The sequence below is a fragment of the Chenopodium album genome, chromosome 11 (genome assembly GCF_948465745.1).
Source record: "Chenopodium album chromosome 11, dcCheAlbu1.1, whole genome shotgun sequence".
NCBI classification, from domain to species: Eukaryota; Viridiplantae; Streptophyta; class Magnoliopsida; order Caryophyllales; family Amaranthaceae; genus Chenopodium; species Chenopodium album.
This window is the reverse complement of record NC_137844.1, coordinates 27,409,705-27,424,911: the sequence shown is the minus strand read 5'-3', so window position 1 is coordinate 27,424,911 and position 15,207 is coordinate 27,409,705.

Genomic DNA, 15,207 nt, shown 5'->3' with positions numbered 1-15,207 from the left:
GAAAATAGGCAAGTGAGAAGCCATTTCGGCTCAAAATGGCTTTATTTAGATGAAATGGACCCAAGAACTTAGAACTTTGCTTCTTTTATGTCATTTCAAGTCACAATCAGTTATAAATATGTAATTACGAGATTTTTTGAAAAAGAATAAGTTTCTAAGTTGAGAAATGAAGAAAATAGGCAAGTGAGAAGCCATTTTTCCCAATATGGCTTTTTTTTGATGAAATGGAGCCAAAAACATAGAAATTAGCTTCTTTCACGTCATTTCAACTAAAATTAACTTATAAACATGTAATTATGATATGGTTGGAGAAAGAACAAGTTCATAAGTTGAGAAATGAAGAAAATAGGCATGTGAGAAACCATTTTAGCTCAAAATGGCTTTATTTTGAAGAAATGGACCCAAAAATTTAGAAATTAGCTTATTTGATGTCATTTTAAGTCACAATCACTTATAAATATGTAATTATGAGATGTTTTGAGATATAATAAGTTTATAAGTTGAGAATTGAAGAAAATAGGATAGTAAGAAGCCATTTTGGTTCAAAATGGCTTTATTTTAATTAAATGGACCCAAAAACTTAGAAATTAGCTTCTTTTATGTAATTTCAACTCACAATCACTTATAAATATGTAATTATGAGATTTTTTGAGAAAGATTAAGTTTATAGGTTGAGAAATGAAGAAAATAGGCAAGGGAGAAGCCATTTCGGCTCAAAATGGCATTATTTTTATGAAATGGACCCAAAAACCTAGAACTTAACTTCTTTTATATAATTTCAAGTCATAATCACTTATAAATATATAATTATGAGATGGTTTGAGAAAGAATAAGTTTATAAGTTGAGAGTTGAAGAAAATAGGCAAGTGAGAAGCCATTTTGCCTCAAAATGGCTTTATTTTGATGTAATGGAGCAAAAAACTTAGAAATTAGCATCTTTCATGTCATTTTTAGTCAAAAAAACTTATAAATATGTAATTATGAGATTGTTTGAGATATTATAAGTTTATTAGTTGAGAATTGAAGAAAATAGGCAAGTAAGAAGCCATTTTGGCTCAAAATGGCTTTATTTTAATTAAATGGACCCAAAAACTTAGAAATTAGCTTATTTCGTGTAATTTCACCTCACAATCACTTATAAATATGTAATTATGAGATTTTTTGAGTAAGAATAAGTTTATAGGTTGAGAAATGAAGAAAATAGGCAAGGGAGAAGCCATTTCGGCTCAAAATGGCTTTATTTTGATGAAATGGACCCAAAAACTTAGAACTTAACTTCTTTTATGTCATTTCAAGTCACATTCACTTATAAATATGTAATTATGAGATGGTTTGAGAAAGAATAAGTTCAAAAGTTGAAAAATTAAGAAAATAGGCATGTGAAAAGCCATTTTAGCTCAAAATGGCTTTATTTTGAAGAAATGGACACCAAAACATAGAAATTAGCTTCTTTTATGTCATTTCAAGTCACATTCACTTATAAATATGTAATTATGATATGGTCTGAGAAAGAATAAGTTCATAAATTGAGAAATGAAGAAAATAGGCATGTGAGAAGCCATTTCTTCTCGAAATAGCTTTATTTTGATGAAATGGACCCAAAAAAATAGAAATTAGCTTCTTTTATGTAATTTCAACTCACAATTACATATAAATATTTACTTGTGAGATTATTTGAGAAATAATAAGTTTATTAGTTGAGAAATGCAGAAAATAGGCATGGGAGACGCCATTTCGGCTCAAAATGGCTTTATTTTGATGAAATGGACCCAAACAGATAGAACTTAGCTTCTTTTATGTAATTTCAAGTTTAAATCACTTATAAATATGTAATTATGAGATGGTTTTAGGAAGAATAAGTTTATAAGTTGAGAATTGAAGAAAATATGCAAGTGAGAAGCCATTTTGGCTCAAAATTGCTTTATTTTGATGAAATGGACATAAAAACATAGAAATTAGCTTCTTTTATGTCATTTCAAGTCACATTAACTTTTAAATATGTAGTTATGATATGGTTTGAGAAAGAATAAGTTCATAAGTTGAGAAATGAAGAAAATAGGCATGTGAGAAGCCATTTCGGCTCAAAATGGCTTTATTTTGATTAAATGGACCCAAAAACTTAGAAATTAGCTTCTTTTATGTAATTTCAACTAACAAAAACTTATAAATATGTAATTTTTAGATGTTTTGAGAAACAATAAGTTTATAAGTTGAGAATTGAAGAAAATAGGCAAGTAAGAAGTCATTTTGCCTCAAATTGGCTTTATTTTGATGTAATGGAACAAAAAACTTAGAAATTAGCTTCTTTTATGTCATTTCAAGTAACATTAACTTATAAATATGTAATTATGAAATGTTTTGAGAAAGAATAAGTTTATAAGTTGAGAAATGAGGAAAATAGGCATATGAGAAGCCATTTCGGCTCAAAATGGCTTTATTTAGATGAAATGTACATGAAAACTTAGAAATTAGCTTCTTTTATGTTATTTAAACTCACAATCACTTATAATTATGTAATTATGAGATGGTTTGAGAAAGAATAAGTTTATAAGTTGAGAAATGAAGAAAATAGGCAAGTGAGAAGCCATTTCGGCTCACAATGGCTTTATTTTGATGAAATGGACCCAAAAACTTAGAAATTAGCTTCTTTTATGTAATTTCAACTCACAATCACTTATAAATATGTAATTATGAGATTTTTTGTGACATAATAAGTTTATAAGTTGAGAAATGAAGAAAATAGGCAAGGGAGAAGCCATTTTGGCCCAAAATGGCTTCATTTTGATGAAATGGACCAAAAAACTTAGAAATTAGCTTATTTTATTTAATTTCAGCTCAAAATCACTTATTAATATTTACTTATGAGATTATTTGAGAAAGAATAAGTTTATAAGTTGAGAAATGAAGAAAATAGGCTTGGGAGAAGCCATTTCGGCTCAAAATGGCTTTATTGTGATGAAATGGACCCAAAAAGTTAAAATTTAGCCTCTTTTATGTAATTTCAACTCACAATAACTTATAAATATGTAATTTTGAGATGCTTTGAGAAAGAATAAGTTCATAAGTTGAGAATTGAAGAAAAGAGGCAAGGGAGAAGCCATTTCGGCTCAAAATGGCTTTATTTTGATGAAATGGACCCAAAAAGTTAGAACTTAGCTTCTTTTATGGAAATTCAAGTCACAATCACTTATAAATATGTAATTATGAGATGTTTTGAGAAATAATAAGTTTATAAGTTGAGAATTGAAGAACATAGGCAAGTGAGAAGCCATTTTGCCTCAAAATGGCTTTATTTTGATGTAATGAAGGAAAAAAATTTAGAAATTAGCTTCTTTTATGTCATTTCAAGTAAAATTTACTTATAAATATTTACTTATGTTATGGTTTGAGAAAGAATAAGTTCATAAGTTGAGAAATGAAAAAAAATAGGCAAGTGAGAAACCATTTTGCCCAATATGGTTTTTTTTTTTTTTTTTTTTTTTTTTTTTTTATGAAATGGAAAAAAAACATAGAAATTATCTTCTTTTATGTCATTTCAAGTCACATTCACTTTTTAATATGTAATTATGATATGGTTTGAGAAAGAATAAATTCATAAGTTGAAAAATTAAGAAAATAGGCATGTGAGAAGCCATTTTAGCTCAAAATGGCTTTATTTTGAAGAAATGGACCCAAAAACTTAGAAATTAGCTTCTTTTATGTCATTTTAAGTCACAATAACTTATAAATATGTAGTTATGAGATGGATTGAGAAACAATAAGTTTGTAAGTTGAGAAATGAAGAAAATAGGCATGTGAGAAGCCATTTCGGCTTAAAATGGCTTTATTTTGATGAAATGGACCTAAAAACTTAGAAATTACCTTCTTTTATGTCATTTTAAGTCACAATCACTTATAAATATGTAATTATGAGATGGATTGAGAAATAATAAGTTTATAAGTTGAGAAATGAACAATATGCATGTGAGAAGCCATTTCGGCTCAAAATGGCTTTATTTTGATGAAATGGAACCAAAAACTTAGAAATTAGCTTCTTTTATGTAATTTCAACTCACAATCACTTATAAATATGTAATTATGATATTTGTTGAGAAAGAATAAGTTTATAAGTTGAGAAATGAAGAAAATAGGCATGTGAGAAGCCATTTTTGGCTGAAAATGTCTTTATTTTGATTAAATGGACCCAAAAACTTAGAAATTTGCTTCTTTTATGTAATTTAAACTCACAATAACTTATAAATATTTACTTATGAGATTGTTTGAGAAAGAATAAGTTTATGAGTGATGAGTGGCATTTATGCCACAATTTAGTGCTCTTCTTACGGGTTTTTCCCTCCCATTTGTAGCTTGTTTGCCCCCTTTTTCTCTCCTTTTTGTTCGTCTTTTCTTTGTTTGCCTTTCTCCTTGTTTTCTTTGTTTTTGTTTTGTAGGAATCAAGGCAATGGAAGAAGAGCAATTCACCCCCAAAATCCCCTGTGTGCGGGCGCGCAGCACTGTGAGAACCCGCGCAGGAATGCTTCAAGAACAGAACACAAACAGAAGATTTAGTGCGCCTTGTGTGCGTGCGCGCAGCCCTGGGAGAACCCGCACAAGAAAACAGCAGAAGCAGAACCAAAACAGGGAGTTGTGTGCGCCTTGTTCGCGCCTTGTGTGCGGGCGCACACTCTTCAAGTGCGAGCGCGCAGTATTGCTGGGAGAAGGCGCGCATCCATAGGTCTAATTCCCCGTACCCACAGATCTGCGGGCGCACAAGATCTGCGAGGGCGCACGCACAATATCTGCGCAGGCGCGCAGTGTATATGCGCGGGCGCGCACCGCTGAGTTGCAGTTTTTTATTTCGTATTTTTTGTATCTTTTAAAGGACCTATATATATAGGTCGTAGGGAGATTAGTGGATCATCTATCATTACTTAGAAACATTTTTTAACCCTAATCTAGAGAGAGAAACTACATTAGTAGAGAGAGAAAGTGTGGATTTCTATTGATGAACTTCGATATTGAAGAAGGAGCTTGATTGAATATTTGTTAATCTTCATCTTCAATTAATGAGCAATCTCTTACTCTCTTTCTTTACTTTTGTATTTAGTTTTGTTTTCTTATTTTGATTTTCCTTCTTTGCTTATTGATCATGTTGATGCTTATTGATTTGATGATTGATATTGTCTTCAATATGATTTGTGAGTAGTCACCTAGCCAAGGGTGTGGGGATGGTGTAGTTGTTAATTGATTCATGCTTTTGATGTTGGGGTTATGTTAATGGTGATTAAAGTCTTTGTATGTTTGATATTCTTTAATCTTCTTGCAAGTGCACATTGTTGGTTAATTAAAGGTGAATCTTTGCTAACAAGAAACGGAAGTTGACTTAGTTAAAGTTCATTGTTATCGATAGTTCATTGATTGCACCTTCTAATATATGGTTCTAGTGTGGAAACATAGAGGCTATGTTAGGAGAAATCGATTAACCCCGGAAGGCGGTTAGATTGAGCTTTATTTCGATATTCTTGCATGCTTAGTTTACCATTACTTTGCTTCCGTGTTATTGCATGATCAAATGGCAACTACATCTACCCACTTCCCTTGGTGTTTAGTTATCTTGATCTTTAATCATTCTTAATCTTTAGTTTAATCTCTTAGTTATTCACATTTCTTGTCCCGAGGTAGCTTTAGTCTTAAGTAGTGAATGTGGTGTTTATGCATGTCTCCTTGTGGTTCGACCCCTATGCTTGCCTTATACTCGTATTAGGTTTGTTTAGGTTATATAAATTGTATTTGATCTAGGGATAGACAATTGACGACGCGTTTATTCCCTTGTCAAATTGGCGCCGTTGTCGGGGAACGGCTTCCATTACCATTGTGTTATCTTATTGAGACTAGTCCATTGTGTATATTTATCTTTCTATTTGTTGGTTTTTATTTGTGTTGCTTTATTTGAAAAAAAATGTCTTGTATTTCTATTCCTCAATTTGATAATGAACCGTTTTGGGTGTATTTTAATAGACTTGAGGATTTCTTGGATGCTGTTAAGGGTTTTACCAAGGGTGATTATTGTGAAATCATTAATTTGGGATTAAATGAGCATTTTAGAGGAGTGGTTGATAATATGTTAAATGGTGATCTTGAAACTATGTCTTCGGATGAAGCTTGGGATTTCTATTCATGGTTAGCTAGGGATAATTATGATTGGGAGAGGGCCAATCATGAGACTTATGTTCGGGATTCTCATGCTTTTAATGTTGATGCTAATTGTCATGATTTGTCTAATATGAATTCCCATGATGTGCTTGATGCTCCCCATAGTGACCATGTAATGCATGATTTCAACTCCCCTCCCTCTATAGCTCAATGTAATGAGGTACATTCTAATGATGATGAAGTGCATGTTCTTTCTCATATTGCATCCGATTTTTGCATGAATTCTAAAGGTGTGTCCCATAGTTCCCTAGATGATTCCAATGAGAAAGCTTTTGACTCGTCTATCCATGATGATTTGGACTCATTTGAGATTATGGCCCAAATATTTCTTGCATTTCAAACAAAAGCCCATAACCTTTTGAGTGAGTTCATTGATAATGCTTCATTAGAAAGAGATGAGTTTGAGAGGAATTTGCCCCCATTCACTCTTGGATTTGAGATGGTAGGCCTTAAGATATGTATGGGAGATGTTGTCCAAGATGATGAAGAGGAGGTTGAGGTTGAATCATTTGGAGTTTTTGAGCTTGAGGGAGATGTAGATCGTGAGGGTTCTTCATTTGAGGATTCCATGATTGATTTCCATGCCCTCATTAGTGATGTGAGACCTTGTAGTGAGGGAATAGCTACCCCTTTTCCCCTTTCTCATACACCTTTCTCCCAAAGGTTTAACCATACCCGCTACTATCCTATGTTTCTCCCTTCTTTTCTCAAAGAACCGCTTAGGAATCCTCTTCCTATCCATGCTTCCGAAGCCCCCAACTCTTTTATTGTTGATGAGGAAAAGAGTTATAATGCCAACCAAAAAGATTTTTGTGAGGATAGTTTGCCTCCCTATCTTTCTTTTTCTTCTTATTTTATTGATTTTTCTTTTGATTCTTTTACTTTTTCTTTTCCCCCTTCTCTCAAACATAAAGTCTCCTTGTACTTTATGTTTGCTTGTCATATGAGCATCGCGTATGCTCTTTTTCTTGATATGTTTGCCGGTGCATATGACAAGCTTTTGCGTTCTTTGTCGGGTTATTTACTAGTTTGGTCATGCTTGGACGTTAAGCAAGCCTTTGCGGGAAGTAACCCGTGTTTTATTGCTTTCATTTTCTTTTGTTTTTAGATTAGATTTTCTCTCATGGACGTGTTTGTGTTCCTTGCTAGGTACACAACTTGATATACTCTTATGCATTGGTGTTGGATCAAGAATCAAGGAGGTTTGATTCCGCATTTGCTAGCATTTGGCATACAAGGCATGTATTTAATTTGGAGGGAATTGGCAAGCTTTGAAAGGTTATATTGGCTCATTTGCGGGTTTTATACCTATTTCCGGTAATATCTTTCCTTGCTTTTCCTCTAATGGTTGGTGACTTGCTGGACACATGATGGTAATGTTGGATTGATTTCTTCCTTTTCCCCTCCCATGGATTATTTGGTTTACGTTTGAGAGCTTGGTTCATTCAAGCTTGGGGGAGGGTATTCTATCATGCTTGGTGGGATGTTGATTCATATATGTCATGCACTTGAGTATATGCATTTCCATGTTTTTCATGCTTTTGGAAAATCCAAAAATATTTTTGTTTACTTTAAGGCAAGTTTAGCAAATTGTGTTTTGTTTGTTCTTAATTGGACATTATATCTTTTGGATTTGTTTACTCTTGAATGCCTTTCTTCCTAAGTGGTTAATGTGTGCACGGTTTGAGAGTGTCATTGGTTGACTCTAGGATATTACATGCTAAGGTAGTGGGGTTAAGAACTTTTAGGAATCTATGAAGCCCTAGTTCACGTGGTATGTGGTAAGATGATGTTGCTCTCTATAGTGGATTTGGCACCCTTAGTTGGTATTTTCTTAGTTATAATCCCGTGTGAGGTAACATTGTTCTAGCCTTCATTACTTTGTTGTGTGGCACATTTGGATCCTTAGCTATGCATGTCTTGATCCTTGTTTTGACTTATAGCTCCCAAGATCGTGACCGAAGCACTCTAGGGGAGGAAAAGGGCACTTCTTTCTCATTTTTTTCTTTATCTTCTTTTTGTTTTGTTACAAATTTGATTTTCTATTTTACATAAACCTACTTGCTAACCAATTTGAGCCTTATGTTTCCCGCTCTTGTTTAAACCACATTACAAACCTAATGACCTATGTTTACCAACCTTTTAGTTAGTGAAGCATTGCATGTGAGGTTTAAGTTTTGAGTTGTTGATTATAAACAAGAAGCATTTTGAGATTTGGTTAGAGTTGAGCTTGTAAAGAAATATGCAAATTTATGAAAATCAAGTGAAGTTTCAAGAAAAAGCCGTCCAAAATTAAAAAAAAGGCAAGGACAATGAATAAAGTTAAAAAAAAGAAAAAAAAAAAGCAAAACAACAAAAATATTTTAGATGGATTCATTTTCTTCCTTAGTTTAAGCATTGAGGACAATGCTTTGAACAAGCTTGGGGGAATATTGTGTGTTTGTGTTGAATAAGCTTGGGGGAATGGCTGTAGTGGTATTTTTGCTTGATATTTAGAGACTTCTTGAGTTATTTTTGAGTGTCAGCCGCACTTTTTGCTTCACTTAGGAATTATCACCAAATTTAAAATTTTTACCCCGCCTTAACCCTTAGCCTTACGTTACAACCAATAAAAAGACCCTTAGACTCTAGTGGGTTAGGTCAAAAGAACGGTGGAGGGAGATAGACTTCAAACCTGTGGAAAGAGTATGCATAGTTGAGACGTCGGGATTACCTTCTCAAAGTTTTTCATTTCTTTATCTTTTTCCGGTTCCTTCGTGGAATCTTGAGAAGCTAGCTTAAGGGTTGATTTGAAGCTAGTGGAGAGAACGTGGCCCGATTGGTTGGGGCTAGGGTGGATTGAGTCCTAAGTAGTTCTCTATGCTTAGCATGTCTTATGTTTCAATCAACCATTGACATCTTGGAACGTGCATACATTTGTCTATTTAGAAAGGTTTGCATTCACTAGTACTTGTCCCTATCTCTTGTCCATATATGAGCTTGTGTTTGCTTTTTCTCTTCGTGTTTCTTTTCCTTTTCCTTTTGTTGCCTTGCCTTGGTTTTTCTCAAGAGTTGTGGGGTAAGCTCTTAGGAAACCCTCACGAGACCTCACTCGTCCTCATAGGCGACTTTGGGGTTTTAAGGGCTTGTTGTAGCTAAAAACAACCGTGATTCCTACGTTAGTGAGTTAGTGTACATTCTTTCTCCTTGTTTCTATTTTGTTTCTTTTGCTTCCAATAATTTCGTCTTGTTCTCTTTTGCTCTAGCTTGGGGGAATTTGATGAGTGACATTTTATGTCACTCCTAGGATAGTGTTTATGCCTTGTTTTAGCTTGTCTTAGGGTGTTCTGCAGTTGTTTTGTTCAAATAATGCATGCATACATGTCTCGATGTATTTTTAATGAAATCGCGTAATTTGTTGAATGCTTGCCTTCATTGCGTGTTTGCACCGTTCCCTATACCTTATTGCTTCCCTTGGTGTTTGTGCTTAGGTATTTGAAGTCTTGGATTGCAAAGAAGAAGCCAAGGAAGCATGAGAGAAGAATCGAAGAAAGCAAGGTGCAAGGGCGCGAATAATGTGCGGGCACGCAGCCCTGTGAGAACCCGCGCAAAATTGGCAAAATTGCAGAATCGAGGCGACATGTGCGCGGGCGCACACCCACACCGCGCGGGCGCGCAGCTACGGTGCGCGGGCGCGCATCCAGCAGCACGGGCGCGCACACCCAAGCACAAGCCGCGCAACCCACAAATGCGCGGGCGCGCAGCTACATTGCGCGGGCGCGCAGGCCGCTACGAGGGCGCACAGACCGCTGCGAGGGCGCACGCGCGGGCGCACAACTACCATGCGCGGGCGCACAGATCCTTGCGCGGGCGCACAGCGGGTCCTGTTCAGCGTTTTTGCGCGATTCTTTATATATTGCGGGGCTTGTTTTGTACGGGAGAACTTCATTGCTTTAGATCTTTTTCCCTTGTTTTAGGAGAGATTCTCTCTCTAGGTTTAGCTTAGGATTAGAGTAGTTTAGAGAGAGAAAGTGAGGGTTTCACCATTGTTGAGCTTGGATTTTGAAGAAGAAGATTGATCATCTTGTTTGTAGACTTTCATCTTCAATCAATGAGAATCTCTAACTCTCTCTCCTCTATTTTATTTGCTTTCTCTTGACTATTGTTTTTGTTGTTGGTATTGCTTGTTAATCATGTTGATTCTTGATTATTTGTTGATTAATCTTGTTGTTATCATGATTAGTGAGTAATTTCCCCATGAAGGGGATGGTTGTGGTGTAGTTGGATCTTAAGCATGTTCTAGGTTAGAATTGATTTATTTGTGATTAAAGTCTTTATATGCTTGATATTCTTCAATCTTCTTGCAAGTGCACATTGTTGGTTGATTAAAGGTGAATCTTTGCTAACAAGGAACGGAAGTTGACTTAGCTAAGGTTCATTATTATCGATTGTTATTTAATAGTACCTCCTAGTATATGGTTCTAATGTGGAAGCATAGAGGCTATGTTAGGAGAAGCCAATTGACCCCGGAAGGAGGCTAGATTGGATCCTTTATTTCGATATTTGAGCATGTTTAGTTCATAATTAATTCAATTTCTATGCCTTTGTTTATGTTCAAGTGAATGCTATTCCTAAACCATTTCCCTTAATCTAGGAATGACATAGTCTAAATATGCTAAACTAAGTGAGTTTAGTACTCGGTACTCGGTGGCAAGCCAAATTATCCATCCAGTACTCCGCATCCTTCACCGCATCTTGGGGTTTGCGGTGTTTAGCAACCAGGACTTGAGTAAGCTCTCTCATGAAGAGCTCTTCACTCTTTGGGTCGCCACAAAGGAGGAGTTGAGTGGGCGGCTCAACATGGGGTATTGGTTTGTGCTCTGTTGTGAGGCAATCAAGAATGGGAACAAGACGGGAGAGATTGCCTTAGGAGGGATGATTTCAAGGATCGCCTCGAAGCTAGGGGGTAAGGTTCTTTTCCCTTTTTGCACAAGGGTGGGAAAAGACAGAGATTTGTTCGTGGACATCTCTTACATACGGAAGTCGGTCTTCATCCAACCGACCGACGATGTGAACAACTTCCACGATTGGTGCGTTGAGAGAGAGCACCATTGCATTCTTCCATACCCGAGCCGCACTTCCTTGGAGCGGAACACAAGGAATGTGTGGAAGATTCCTAAGGACAATGGCGTCCTTCCCAACGCTCTTGGAGGTGAACGAAACATGATTGTCCGCGAGCGGCATCAACAACAACAACAGCAACAAGAAGAAGAACAACAAGAAGAACAACAACAACAATTCCAACAACAACAACAATTTCAACAACAACAATTTCATCAACAACAATAACAACAAGGGTTTCAACTTCAAGGTTTTCAATATGGGGAAGGATCCCAAGGTTTGCGCGTCCCCTCCTCCAGCGAGGGAGGTATGGCCTCTTCCTCTTCCTCTTTTAACCTTGAGCGTGCCTTCCAAAACCTTTCTATGCAAGTTAACCAGTTGACGGAGGCCGCCGATGGGTACTCGGTTTACAATGCCAACATTTATGATTGGCATGTAAACCAAGGGCACTTTAACCCACCGGTGAACTATCCGTATTTTCCGCCCCAACAGGGGCCGGTTCCTTCTCACGAGGAACCGCATGTTGACGGCACTCCCCGTCAACCGGTTTTGCCCTATTGGTCCGGGCCTTCATCTCAAGGGGCCCCCCGAATGAACTACCCCACCTTTGAGGGGTACGATTACAAGGCACCGGGGGGGTGTGATTACCGTGGGGACCCCAACTACCCCATGTACACATCCGAGCCTCTTGAGATGCCCCCTCCCTTTGACCCTCTTTCGGACTACCAACAAGAGTTGTACCGGAACCGCGGTTTTCCACCGGGTTACACTGGTGGTTGGGACCCCCATGGCCCTCCTATCGACGTCGACTACGAGTGGCGTCTATATGGAGAGGGCTCTAGTTCTCACATGAAGGACTAGGGCCCTCGGGCCGAGTTTAGCCCTTCCTCCCACCCCATTCTCCACTTTGTTCAAACCGAGGACGGTTTTCCGTTCAAGTGTGGGGGGGGGGTGCTTATTTATTGTTTCATTTAAGGGCTTTGTTCTTATGGGGCGCAATTTTGGGCCAATAGGTGTCTTTTTGGAAGGTTCCTTCCCCTCTTTTCAAAAAATGATGATGATGATGTTTTTAATGAAACCTTGTGTTGTTTTGGCTCCCGTTTTTTTTAAATCCAAATTCCCCTTTAATCCAAACCTTTTTTTTCCTTATTTTTCTTTGTTCTTTTTCTTTATTAGTTTCTTTTCTCTATTTTGTTTTCTCTTTATTTCTTTGTATATATATTTCTCTTGCTACTAACCAAGTATTTGCCGAGTTGTTTTGGACTTTGACATTTTGTAGGGCTTATTGGCGCATTCCCAAATTTTTCCGAGCAATGGAGTTTCAACGATTGTGGATTTGCGTTTGCTAAGCGTAATTGGGTGACGAATTCTCCTTCTCAACTCTTTAAATATTTGATTGGTTGCATAGCTTAGGTTAGTTTAGGAAGGAGTTGAATGGTTCGAGGTTGATTGATTTGGTTCTAAGGAACCTGGGATCGTTGATGTTGTATTCAACGATCATTGTACGTCGATTGGGATTTATATGATTTACATGCCTCATTTATGAACCTTTTTGATTTCTTCCTTTTTCTTTGTGTGTTGCTTTTCTTCTTTCGTTTATGTGACATTCATAATCATGACAAGAGAAAAATTTTTGAAAATTGAGAATTTGCTCGTTCATTTGGAAATATGGACCTATATGCTTTTGTTATGACATATTTTTGAATGCTTACCTTCCTAGTTGAAGAGGGTCTTCACGGTTTGAGAGTGCTTAGGGTTGAACTAGACACATTTTAAGCTAAGGTAGCCCGGTTTAGAACTCTTGAGGACGTTTGAACCCCTAGTTCACGGGAAAGTGGTAAGATGGTGTTGCTCTCCATAGTGAATAGGATTCCCTTGGTTGGTAATTGCTTATTTTCATGTCCCATGTGAGCGTTTATTGTTCAAGCCTCCATCACTTTTGTTGAGCGGTATTTTGGATCCTTAACTATGCGTGTCTTAATCCTTGTGTTGGTATCTAGCTCCCAAGACCGTGATCATATAACTCTAGAGGAGGAAGAGGGCATCTCTTCTCATTTTTCTTTGTTTTCCTTGTGTTTTGTTACAAATTTGGTTTTTATTTTACACATACCTTCTTGCTAGCCATGTTGAGCCTTATTTCCCCTTTCTTGGTTAAACCACATTACAAACCTAGCGGCCTATGTTCTACCAACCCTTCTAGTTAGTGAAGCATCGGCTTGTGAGGTTCGAGTTTGAGAGTCTTGATATTAAGTAAGGAAGTTGTGCAATTTGGTTCGAATGAGGTCTTGAAAGTCTATTCATGAAAAAGTGTGCAAAAGGTTTGGCAAGGAAGTTGTAATTTATGAAAACCAAGCACCATTCAAAAAAAAAAAAAAAAAAAAAATGAAGAGGAAAGAAAGAAAGGAAAAAGAGAAGAAAAAAATTGAGTTGAATGAAAATCTTGCAAAAAAAAAAAAGAGTAGTATTGTCATGTAATTTGTATTGAAGGTTGTGATTTGAAATTTAGGTTAGATTCCTATGTTGTTATTGAGAGATGGCCACTCTTATGCTTCACTTAGGAGTTTCCACCAAAGTTTTCAAATTAATTCCCTACCTTAACCTTTAGCCATGACATTACAACCTTAACTAAGACCCTTGGACTTTAGAGGGGCGTGCTCAAGGAAACGGTGGAGGGAGATGGATTTCAACCTTATGGAGAGAGTATGCATAGTTGAGATGTCGGGATAGCCTCATTGTTCCACATAGAATTATTTTTTTTCCGGTTCCCTCGCGGAATCATGAGGAACCAACTAGGGGATGAATTGAAGCTAGCGGAGAGAACGTGGACCGTCTTGGATGGGGCTAGGGCGGAGGATGAAATCATTAGTTCTCTATGCTTAGCTTAGGTTTGTCTCTTTCAACCTTGAGCATCTTAAAGCGTGTTTTCCCACTTGAATTGAGAAAGGTAGGTATTCTTTGATCAATGTCATTATTTTTTTAGTCCGAATTGAGCATTTTTCACCGTGGTACTTGATTGATTTTCTTGAACCTTATCATGTTGTGTCTGTTATGTATGTTGTCTTTTGCCTTGGTTTCCTTTGCTTGAGGACAAGCAAGAAGCAAGTGTGGGGGAATTTGATGAGTGGCATTTATGCCACAATTTAGTGCTCTTCTTACGGGTTTTTCCCTCCCATTTGTAGCTTGTTTGCCCCCTTTTTCTCTCCTTTTTGTTCCTCTTTTCTTTGTTTGCCTTTCTCCTTGTTTTCTTTGTTTTTGTTTTGTAGAAATCAAGGCATTGGAAGAAGAGCAATTCACCCCCAAAATCCCCTGTGTGCGGGCGCGCAGCACTGTGAGAACCCGCGCAGGAATGCTTCAAGAACAGAACACAAACAGAAGATTTAGTGCGCCTTGTGCACGCTTTGTGTGCGGGCGCGCGACTTTGATATGTGCGGGCGCGCAGCCCTGGGAGAACCCGCACAAGAAAGCAGCATAAGCAGAACCAAAACAGGGAGTTGTGTGCACCTTGTGTGCAGGCGCACACTCTTCCAGCGCGAGCGCGCAGTATTGCTGGGAGAAGGCGCGCATCCATGGGTCTAATTCCCCGTACCCACAAATCTGCGGGCGCACAAGATCTGCGAGGGTGCACGCACAACATCTGCGAGGGTGCACGCACAACATCTGCGCGGGTGCGCAGTGTATATGCGCGGGCGCGCACCGCTGAGTTGCAGTTTTTTATTTCGTATTTTTTGTATCTTTTAAAGGACCTATATATATAGGTCGTAGGGAGATTAGTGGATCATCTACCATTACTTAGAAACATTTTTAACCCTAATCTAGAGAGAGAAACTCCATTAGTAGAGAGAGAAAGTGTGGATTTCTATTGATGAACTTCGATATTGAAGAAGGAGCTTGATTGAATCTTTGTAAATCTTCATC